We start from the raw sequence: 9371 nt of genomic DNA, 5'->3' as shown, positions 1-9371 counted from the left end.
CCCTCCTTATATATGTTGAAGGGGCGGTTTACATGTGGAGTCCTATTAGGATTAGGACTAGTCTATCTCTAATACAAACCGGATACAAGCCCTGGTCTTAACTCCTTGTAAGGTAAATATTCCTCATGCCTTTCCTCTTAAACCGGCCCACCATAGTATGAACCGGCCTTCTGGGCCATGGGCCTCGTCATCCATCTGACCCGCCCGCCGGGTTACTAATGAACCGCCAAGACCGGGCGGGTAGCCGGTGAACCGCCAAGCTCCGGGCGGGTTACCAGTGAGTCATCCAGTCCGGCCGGTTTATACTTCCGGCCGGTTTACGCCACGGGGTATATCCCTGACAAGATTGGTAGTTCTTGCCATGGGAGAAGTGCTTAGCTTTGGGTTCGATCTTGCGGTGTCCTTACCCGGTGACAGAAGGGGCAGCAAGGCACGTATTGTATCGTTGCCATCGAGGATAACAAGATGGGGTTTATTTCATATTGCATGAATTTATCTCTCTACATCATGTCATCTTACTTAAGGCGTTACTCTGTTTTTAACTTAATACTCTAGATGCATGTTGGATAGCGGTCGATGAGTGGAGTAATAGTAGTAGATGCAGAATCGTTTCGATCTACTTGTCACGGACGTGATGCCTATATACATGATCATGCCTAGATATTCTCATAACTATGCTCAATTCTGTCAATTTCTCAACGGTAATTTGTTCACCCATCGTAGAATACTTATGCTCTTTAGAGAAGCCACTAGTGAAACCTATGGCCCCCGGGTCTATTCTCATCATATCAATCTCCATCACTTTAATCTTGCTTTGCTTTTTATTTTGCTTTTACTTTTTACTTTGCATCTTTATACCAAAAATACCAAAAATATTATATCTATCAGATCTCACTCTCGTAAGTGACCGTGAAGGGATTGACAACCCCTAATCGCGTTGGTTGCGAGTAGCTATCGCTTTGTGCAGGTACGAGGGACTTGAGCGTGGGCTCCTACTGGATTGATACCTTGGTTCTCAAAAACTGAGGGAAATACTTACGCTACTCTGCTGCATCATCCCTTCCTCTTCGGGGAAAACCAACGCAAGCTCAAGACGTAGCAAGAAGGATTTCTGGCGCCGTTGCTGGGGAGTCTACGCAAAAAGTCAACATACCAAGTACCCATCACAATCCCTATCTCTTGCATTACATTATTTGCCATTTGCCTCTCGTTTTCCTCTCCCCCCAATTCACCCTTGCCATCTTAGATTCTATATTTGAAGAAGGTTTCCTTGAAGGGGATGTCGTAGACACTTATGAAAAATTGAAAACTATATTTGGGCACCCCATGAATGAGAAAGTTGAATCTACATCTCTTTTGCTCTGTTACCAAAATGAATCTATTAAAGAGATAAAGGCTAGCCTAGATACAAACTTCCGTACCATACTTAATCTTTCTTCCACCATTAATAGCCATGTGATTTATCAAAATAGAAGGATTAATTCTATAGATAGCAAGTTTGCTCTTTTCTTTCCTAATACCAAAGATGGCAATACCTAGATCTATCCTCGCTTTTATGCCTAGCTAGGGGCGTCAAACGATAGCGCTTGTTGGGAGGCAACCCAATTTTATTTTTACTCCTTGCTTTTTGCTCCTGCTTAGTAATAAATAAATTATTTAGCCTCTGTTTTGGTTGTGTTTTTTGTGTTTAATTAGTGTTTGTGCCAAGTAGAACCGTTGGGAAGACTTGGGGAAAGTCTTGCTGAACTTGCTGTAAAAAACAGAAACTTTAGCGCTCATAAGAACTGCTGTCATTTTTATTTGAAGAGTGATATTTAGTTAATTCTTTTTGAAGATGATTAATAGATAAATTCCTCACGTCCAGAAATTTATTTTAGAATTTTTGGGGTTCCAGATCTTGCGCTAGCTACAGATTACTACAGACTGTTCTGTTTTTGACAGATTCTGTTTTTCGTGTGTTGTTTGCTTATTTTGATGAATCTATGGCTAGTAAAATAGTTTATAATCCATAGAGAAGTTGGAATACAGTAGGTTTAACACCAATATAAATAAAGAAGGAGTTCATTACAGTACCTTGAAGTGGTCTTTGGTTTTCTTTCGCTAACGGAGCTCACGAGTTTTCTATTTTGAGTTTTGTGTTGTGAAGTTTTCAAGTTTTGGGTGAATTCTTTTGATGGATCATGGAACAAGGAGTGGCAAGAGCCTAAGCTTGGGTATGCCCATGGAACCCCCAAGATAATCCAAGGACACAAAAAAGTCAAAGTTTGGGGATGCCCCGGAAGGCATCCCCTCTTTCGTCCACTTCCATCGGTAATTTACTTGGAGCTATATTTTTATTCACCAACATGATATGTGTTTTGTTTGGAGCGTCTTTTATTATTTGTGTATTTGTGTCTTAGTATGCCACAATAATCCTTGCTTTACACACCTTTTGAGAGAGCCATACATGAATTAAAATTTGATAGAATACTCTATGTGCTTCACTTATATCTTTTGAGCTAGATAATTTTGCTCTATGTGCTTCACTTATATCTTTTGAGCGTAGTAATTTTTCTCTATGTGCTTCACTTATATCTTTTGAGCTAGATAATTTTGCTCTATGTGCTTCACTTATATCTTTTGAGTGTTATAATTTTGCTCTATGTGCTTCACTTAGATCTTTTAGAGCACGGTGGTGGATTTGTTTTAAAGAAACTATTGATCTCTCATGCTTCACTTAAATTATTTTGAGAGTCTCTTAATAGCATGGTAATTTTCTTAATAATAATATGCTTGGTATTCAAGATTTTTGAAACTTTCTTTTGAGTGTGTTGAATACTAAGAAAAGATTGAAGCATGATAATTGTTTTGAGGTATGGAGGTGATAATATTAAAGTCATGCTAGTTGAGTAGTTGTGAATTTAAAGAATACTTGTGTTAAGGTTTGTGATTCCCATAGCATGCACGTATGGTAAACCGTTATATAACGAAGTCGGAGCATGATTTATTTGTTGATTGTCTTCCTTATGAGTGGCGGTCGGGGACGAGCGATGGTCTTTTCCTACCAATCTATCCCCCTAGGAGCATGCGCGTAATACTTTGCTTTGATAACTTCTAGATTTTTGCAATAAGTATATGAGTTCTTTATGACTAATGTTGAGTCCATGGATTATACGCACTCTCACCCTTCCACCTTTGCTAGCCTCTCTAAATACCGCGCACCTTTCGCCGGTATCATACACCTACCATATACCTTCCTCAAAACAGCCACCATACCTACCTATTATGGCATTTCCATAGCCATTCCGAGATATATTGCCATGCAACTTTCCACCATCTAGTTCATCATGACACATTCATCATTGTCATATTGCTTAGCATGATCTTGTAGTTGACATGGTATTTGTGGCAAAGCCACCGTTCATAATTTTTTCATACTTGTCACTCTTGATTCATTGCATATCCCGGTACACCGCCGGAGGCATCCATATAGAGTCATACTTTGTTTTAGAATCGAGTTGTAATCATTGAGTTGTAAATAAATAAAAGTGTGATGATCATCATTCAATAGAGCATTGTCCCAAATAAAAAAAGAGAAAGGCCAAAGAAAAAAAGAAGGCCAAAAAAAATAAAAAAAATAAAAAGGGGCAATGCTACTATCCTTTTTCCACACTTGTGCTTCAAAGTAGCACCATGATATAGCAAGTCTCATATATTGTGCTTCAAAGTAGCACCATGTTATTCATATAGAGAGTCTCATATGTTGTCACTTTCATATACTAGTGGGAATTTTTCATTATAGAACTTGGCTTGTATATTCCAATAATGGGCTTCCTCAAATTGCCCTAGGTCTTCGTGAGCAAGCAAGTTGGATGCACACCCACTAGTTTCTCTTGTTGAGCTTTTATACATTTATAGCTCTAGTGCATCTGTTGCATGGCAATCCCTACTCACTCACATTGATATCTATTGATGGGCATTTCCATAGCCCGTTGATACGCCTAGTTGATGTGAGACTATCTTCCCCTCTTTTTTGTCTTCTCCACAACCACCATTCTATTCCACCTATAGTGCTATATCCATGGCTCACGCTCATGTATTGCATGAAGATTGAAAAAGTTTTGAAAAAGTTAGAGTATGAAACAATTGCTTGGCTTGTCATCGGGGTTGTGCATGATTTAAATATTTTGTGTGGTGAAGATGGAGCATAGCCAGACTATATGATTTTGTAGGGATAACTTTCTTTGGCCATGTTATTTTGAGAAGACATAATTGCTTTGTTAGTATGCTTGAAGTATTATTATTTTTATGTCAATATAAACTTTTGTCTTGAATCTTTCTAATCTGAATATTCATACCACAATTAAGAAGATTTGCATTGAAATTATGCCAAGTAGCACTCCGCATCAAAAATTCTCTTTTTATCATTTACCTACTCGAGGACGAGCATGAATTAAGCTTGGGGATGCCCGATACGTCTCCAACGTATCTATAATTTTTGATTGCTCCATGCTATATTATCTACTGTTAGGGACTATATTGGGCTTTATTTTCCACTTTTATATTATTTTTGGGACTAACCTATTAACCAGAGGCCCAGCCCAGAATTGCTGTTTTTTGCCTATTTCAGTGTTTCGGATAAACAGAATATCAAACGGAGTCCAAACGGAATAAAATCTTCGGGGACGTGATTTTCTCACCGAACATGATCCAGAAGACTTGGACCCTGCTCCAAGGAACAAAAGAGGCTGTCACGAGGGTGGGGGGTGCCCCCTGCCTCGTGGGCCCCTCGTTGCTCCTCCGGCGTACTTCTTCCTCCTATATATACACACGTACCCCCAAACGATCAGAACAGGAGCCAAAAACCTAATTCCACCGCCGCAACTTTCTGTATCCACGAGATCCCATCTTGGGGCCTGTTCCGGAGCTCCGCCGGAAGAGGGCCGTCATCACGGAGGGCTTCTACATCATCATAGCCTCTCCAATGAAGTGTGAGTAGTTTACCTCAGACCTTCGGGTCCATAGTTAGTAGCTAGATGGCTTCTTCTCTCTCTTTGAATCTCAATACAAAGTTCTCCCCCTCTCTTGTGGAGATCTATTCGATGTAATCTTCTTTTTGCGGTGTGTTTGTTGAGACCGATGAATTGTGGGTTTATGATCAAGTCTATCTATGAATAATATTTGAATCTTCTCTGAATTCTTTTATGTATGATTGGTTATCTTTGCAAGTCTCTTCGAATTATCCGTTTGGTTTGGCCAACTAGATTGGTAGTTCTTGCCATGGGAGAAGTGCTTGGCTTTGGGTTCGATCTTGCGGTGTCCTTACCCAGTGACAGAAGGGGCAGCAAGGCACGTATTGTATCGTTGCCATCAAGGATAACACGATGGGGTTTATTTCATATTGCATGAATTTATCTCTCTACATCATGTCATCTTGCTTAAGGTGTTACTCTGTTTTGAACTTAATACTCTAGATGCATGCTGGATAGCGGTCGGTGAGTGGAGTAATAGTAGTAGATGCAGAATCGTTTCGATCTACTTTGTCATGGACATGATGCCTATGTACATGATCATGCCTAGATATTCTCATAACTATGCTCAATTCTGTCAATTGCTCAACAGTAATTTGTTCATCCACCGTAGAATACTTATGCTCTTGAGAGAAGCCACTAGTGAAACCTATGGCCCCCGGGTCTATTCTCATCATATCAATCTCCATCACTTTAATTTTGCTTTGCTTTATGTTTTGCTTTTACTTTTTACTTTGCATCTTTATACCAAAAATACCAAAAATATTATATCTATCAGATCTCACTCTCGTAAGTGACCGTGAAGGGATTGACAACCCCTAATCGCGTTGGTTGCGAGTAGCTATTGCTTTGTGCAGGTATGAGGTACTTGAGCATGGGTTCCTACTGGATTGATACCTTGATTCTCAAAAACTGAGGAAAATACTTACGCTACTCTGCTGCATCATCCCTTCCTCTTCGGGGAAAACCAACGCAAGCTCAAGACGTAGCAATTACCATGCTATTTAAGACTCTCAAAATAATCTAAGTGGAGCATGAGAGTTCATCTATTTCTATAAAATAAAACCACCACCGTGCTCTAAAAGGATATAAGTGAAGCACTAGAGCAAATGACAAACTACTCCGAAAGATATAAGTGAAGATCAATGAGTAGTCGAATAATTATGCAACTATGTGAAGACTCTCTAACATTTAATAATTTCAGATCTTGGTAATTTATTCAAACAGCAAGCAAAGCAAAATAAAATGACATTCTAAGAATGGCAAACATCATGTGAAGAAGCAAAACCTTAGGATCAACCGGTACTAACCGATAGTTGTTGAAGAAGAAAGGTGGGATGCCAACCGGGACATCCTCAAGCTTAGATGCTTGAGACTTCTTAAAATATTATCTTGGGGTGCCTTGGGCATCCCCAAGCTTGAGCTTTTGTGTCTCCTTAATTCCTCTCATATCAAGGTCTCCCTAAATCTCAAAAGCTTCATCCACACAAAACTCAACAAGGACTCGTGAGATAAGTTAGTATAAACCATTGCCAAAACCTTATCATACTCTACTCTAGCAAATCACTAAAATTATTGTTCAACATTGCATACTAAATGCCTCTGCATATTTAATAGTCCGATCGTCAAATAGAATCATTAAAGAAGCAAACATATGCAAACAATGCAAACATAACAGCAATCTGCCTAAACAGGATAGTCTGTAAAGAAAGCAGCAACATCCATACTTCCCTAGCTCCAAAAATTATGAAAGAAAATTTTCAGTGTAGTAAATTTATCAGAGCTTAATATGCAAAAGGCTTCAACATTTTATCACATTCTGACTTTTCTAGGGAATTATTGCAACAGCGGTAAACTTTCTGTTTTCAAATAGCAACATGTATACTTATAACATAGGCATAGTAAAGGCTATCAATGCCACTTTTATTGAAATAAAAGATGCAAAACATTGTTATAAATAACATCAAGAAAATTCTAACAAAATAAATAGATGCTCCAAGCAAAACACATATCATGTGGCGAATAAAAATATAGCTCCAAGTAAAGTTACTGATGAAAGTAGACGAAAGAGGGGATGCCTTCCGGGGCATCCCCAAGCTTAGGCTCTTGGTTGTCCTTGAATATTACTTTAGGGTGCCTTGGGCATCCCCAAGATTAGTCTCTGGACACTCCTTATTCCATAGTCCATCGAATCCTTACTCAAAACTTGAAAACTTCACAACACAAAACTTAAAGTAGAAAACTCGTGAGCTCCGTTAGTATAAGAAAATAAATCACCACTTCAAGGTACTGTAATGAACTCATTATTTATTTATATTGGTGTTAAACCTACTTTATTCCAACTTCTCTATGGTTTATAAACTATTTTACTAGCCATTGATTCATCAAAATAAGCAAACAACACACGAAAAACAGAATCTGTCCAAAACAGAACAGTCTGTAGTAATCTGGATCAAACATATACTTCTGGAACTCATAAAATTATCAAATAAATTGCTGGACCTGAGGAATTTATATATTAATCATCTTCAAAAATAATTAACTAAATAGCACTTCCCAAATAAAAATGGCAGCAATTCTCGTGAGCGCTAAAGTTTCTGTTTTTTTACAGCATGATCAACAAGACTTTCCCCAAGTCTTCCCAAAGGTTCTACTTGGCACAAACACTAATTAAAAGCATAAAACCACATCTAAACAGAGGCTATATGAATTATTTATTACTAAACAGGAACAAAAATCAAGGAACTAAAATAAAATTGGGTTGCCTCCCAACAAGCGCTATCGTTTAACGCCCCTAGCTAGGCATGATGATTTCAATGATGCTCACATAAAAGATAAGAATTGTAACATAAAATGAGCATCATGAAGAATATGACTAGCACATTTAAGTCTAACATACTTCCTATGCATAGGGATTTTGTGAGCAAACAACTTGTGGGAACAAGAATCAACTTGCATAGGAAGGTAAAACAAGCATAACTTCAAAACTTTAAGCACATAGAGAGGAAACTTGATATTATTGCAATTCCTACAAGCATATATTCCTCCCTCATAATAATTTTCAGTAGCATCATGAATGAATTCAACAATATAACCAGCACCTAAAGCATTCTTTTCATGATCTACAAGCGTAGAAATTTTATTACTCTCCACATAAGCAAAATTCTTCTCATGAATAATAGTGGGAGCAAACTCAACAAACTAATTATCATGTGAGGCATAATCCAATTGAAAACTAAAATCATGACGACAAGTTTCATGGATATCATTATTCTTTATAGCATACAAGTCATCATAATAATAATCATAGATAGCAACTTTGTTCTCATAATCAATTGGAACCTCTTCCGAAATAGTGGATTCATCACAAAATAAAGTCATGACCTCTCCAAATCCACTTTCATCAATATAATCATCATAAATAGGAGGCATGCTTTCATCATAATAAATTTTCTCATCAAAACTTGGGGGACAAAAAATATCATCTTCATCAAACATAGCTTCCCCAAGCTTGTGGCTTTGCATATCATTAGCATCATGGATATTCAAGGAATTCATACTAACAACATTGCAATCATGCTCATCATTCAAATATTTAGTGCCAATTTTTTATAGATTTCTTCTTCTAGCACTTGAGCAAAATTATCCTTTCCATCATACTCACGAAAGATATTAAAAAGGTGAAGCTTATGAGACAAACTCAATTCCATTTTTTTATAGTTTTCTTTTATAAACTAAACTAGTGATAAAACAAGAAACTAAAAGACTCGATTGCAAGATCTAAAGATATACCTTCAAGCGCTAACCTCCCCAGCAACAGCGCCAGAAAAGAGCTTGATGTCTACTACACAACCTTCTTCTTGTAGACGTTGTTGGGCCTCCAAGTGCAGAGGTTTGTAGGACAGTAGCAAATTTCCCTCAAGTGGATGACCTAAGGTTTATCAATCCGTAGGAGGCGTAGGATGAAGATGGTCTCTCTCAAGCAACCCTGCAACCAAATAACAAAGAGTCTCTTGTGTCCCCAACACACCCAATACAATGGTAAATTGTATAGGTGCACTAGTTCGGCGAAGAGATGGTGATACAAGTGCAATATGGATAGTAGATAAAGGTATTTGTAATCTGAAATTATAAAAACAGCAAGGTAACTAATGATAAAAGTGAGCGTAAACGGTATTGCAATGATAGGAAATAAGGCCTAGGGTTCATACTTTCACTAGTGTAAGTTCCCTCAACAATGATAACATAATTGGATCACATAACTATCCCTAAACATGCAACAAAGAGTCACTCCAAAGTCACTAATAGCGGAGAACGAACGAAGAGATTATGGTAGGGTACGAAGCCACCTCAAAGTTATTC

Source organism: Triticum urartu, chromosome 5A, assembly GCF_056163025.1.
Source record: "Triticum urartu cultivar PI428250 chromosome 5A, HENAU_Tu73, whole genome shotgun sequence".
NCBI classification, from domain to species: domain Eukaryota; kingdom Viridiplantae; phylum Streptophyta; class Magnoliopsida; order Poales; family Poaceae; genus Triticum; species Triticum urartu.
The sequence above is the reverse complement of the archived record's forward strand: the minus strand, read 5'-3'. Positions refer to the sequence as shown.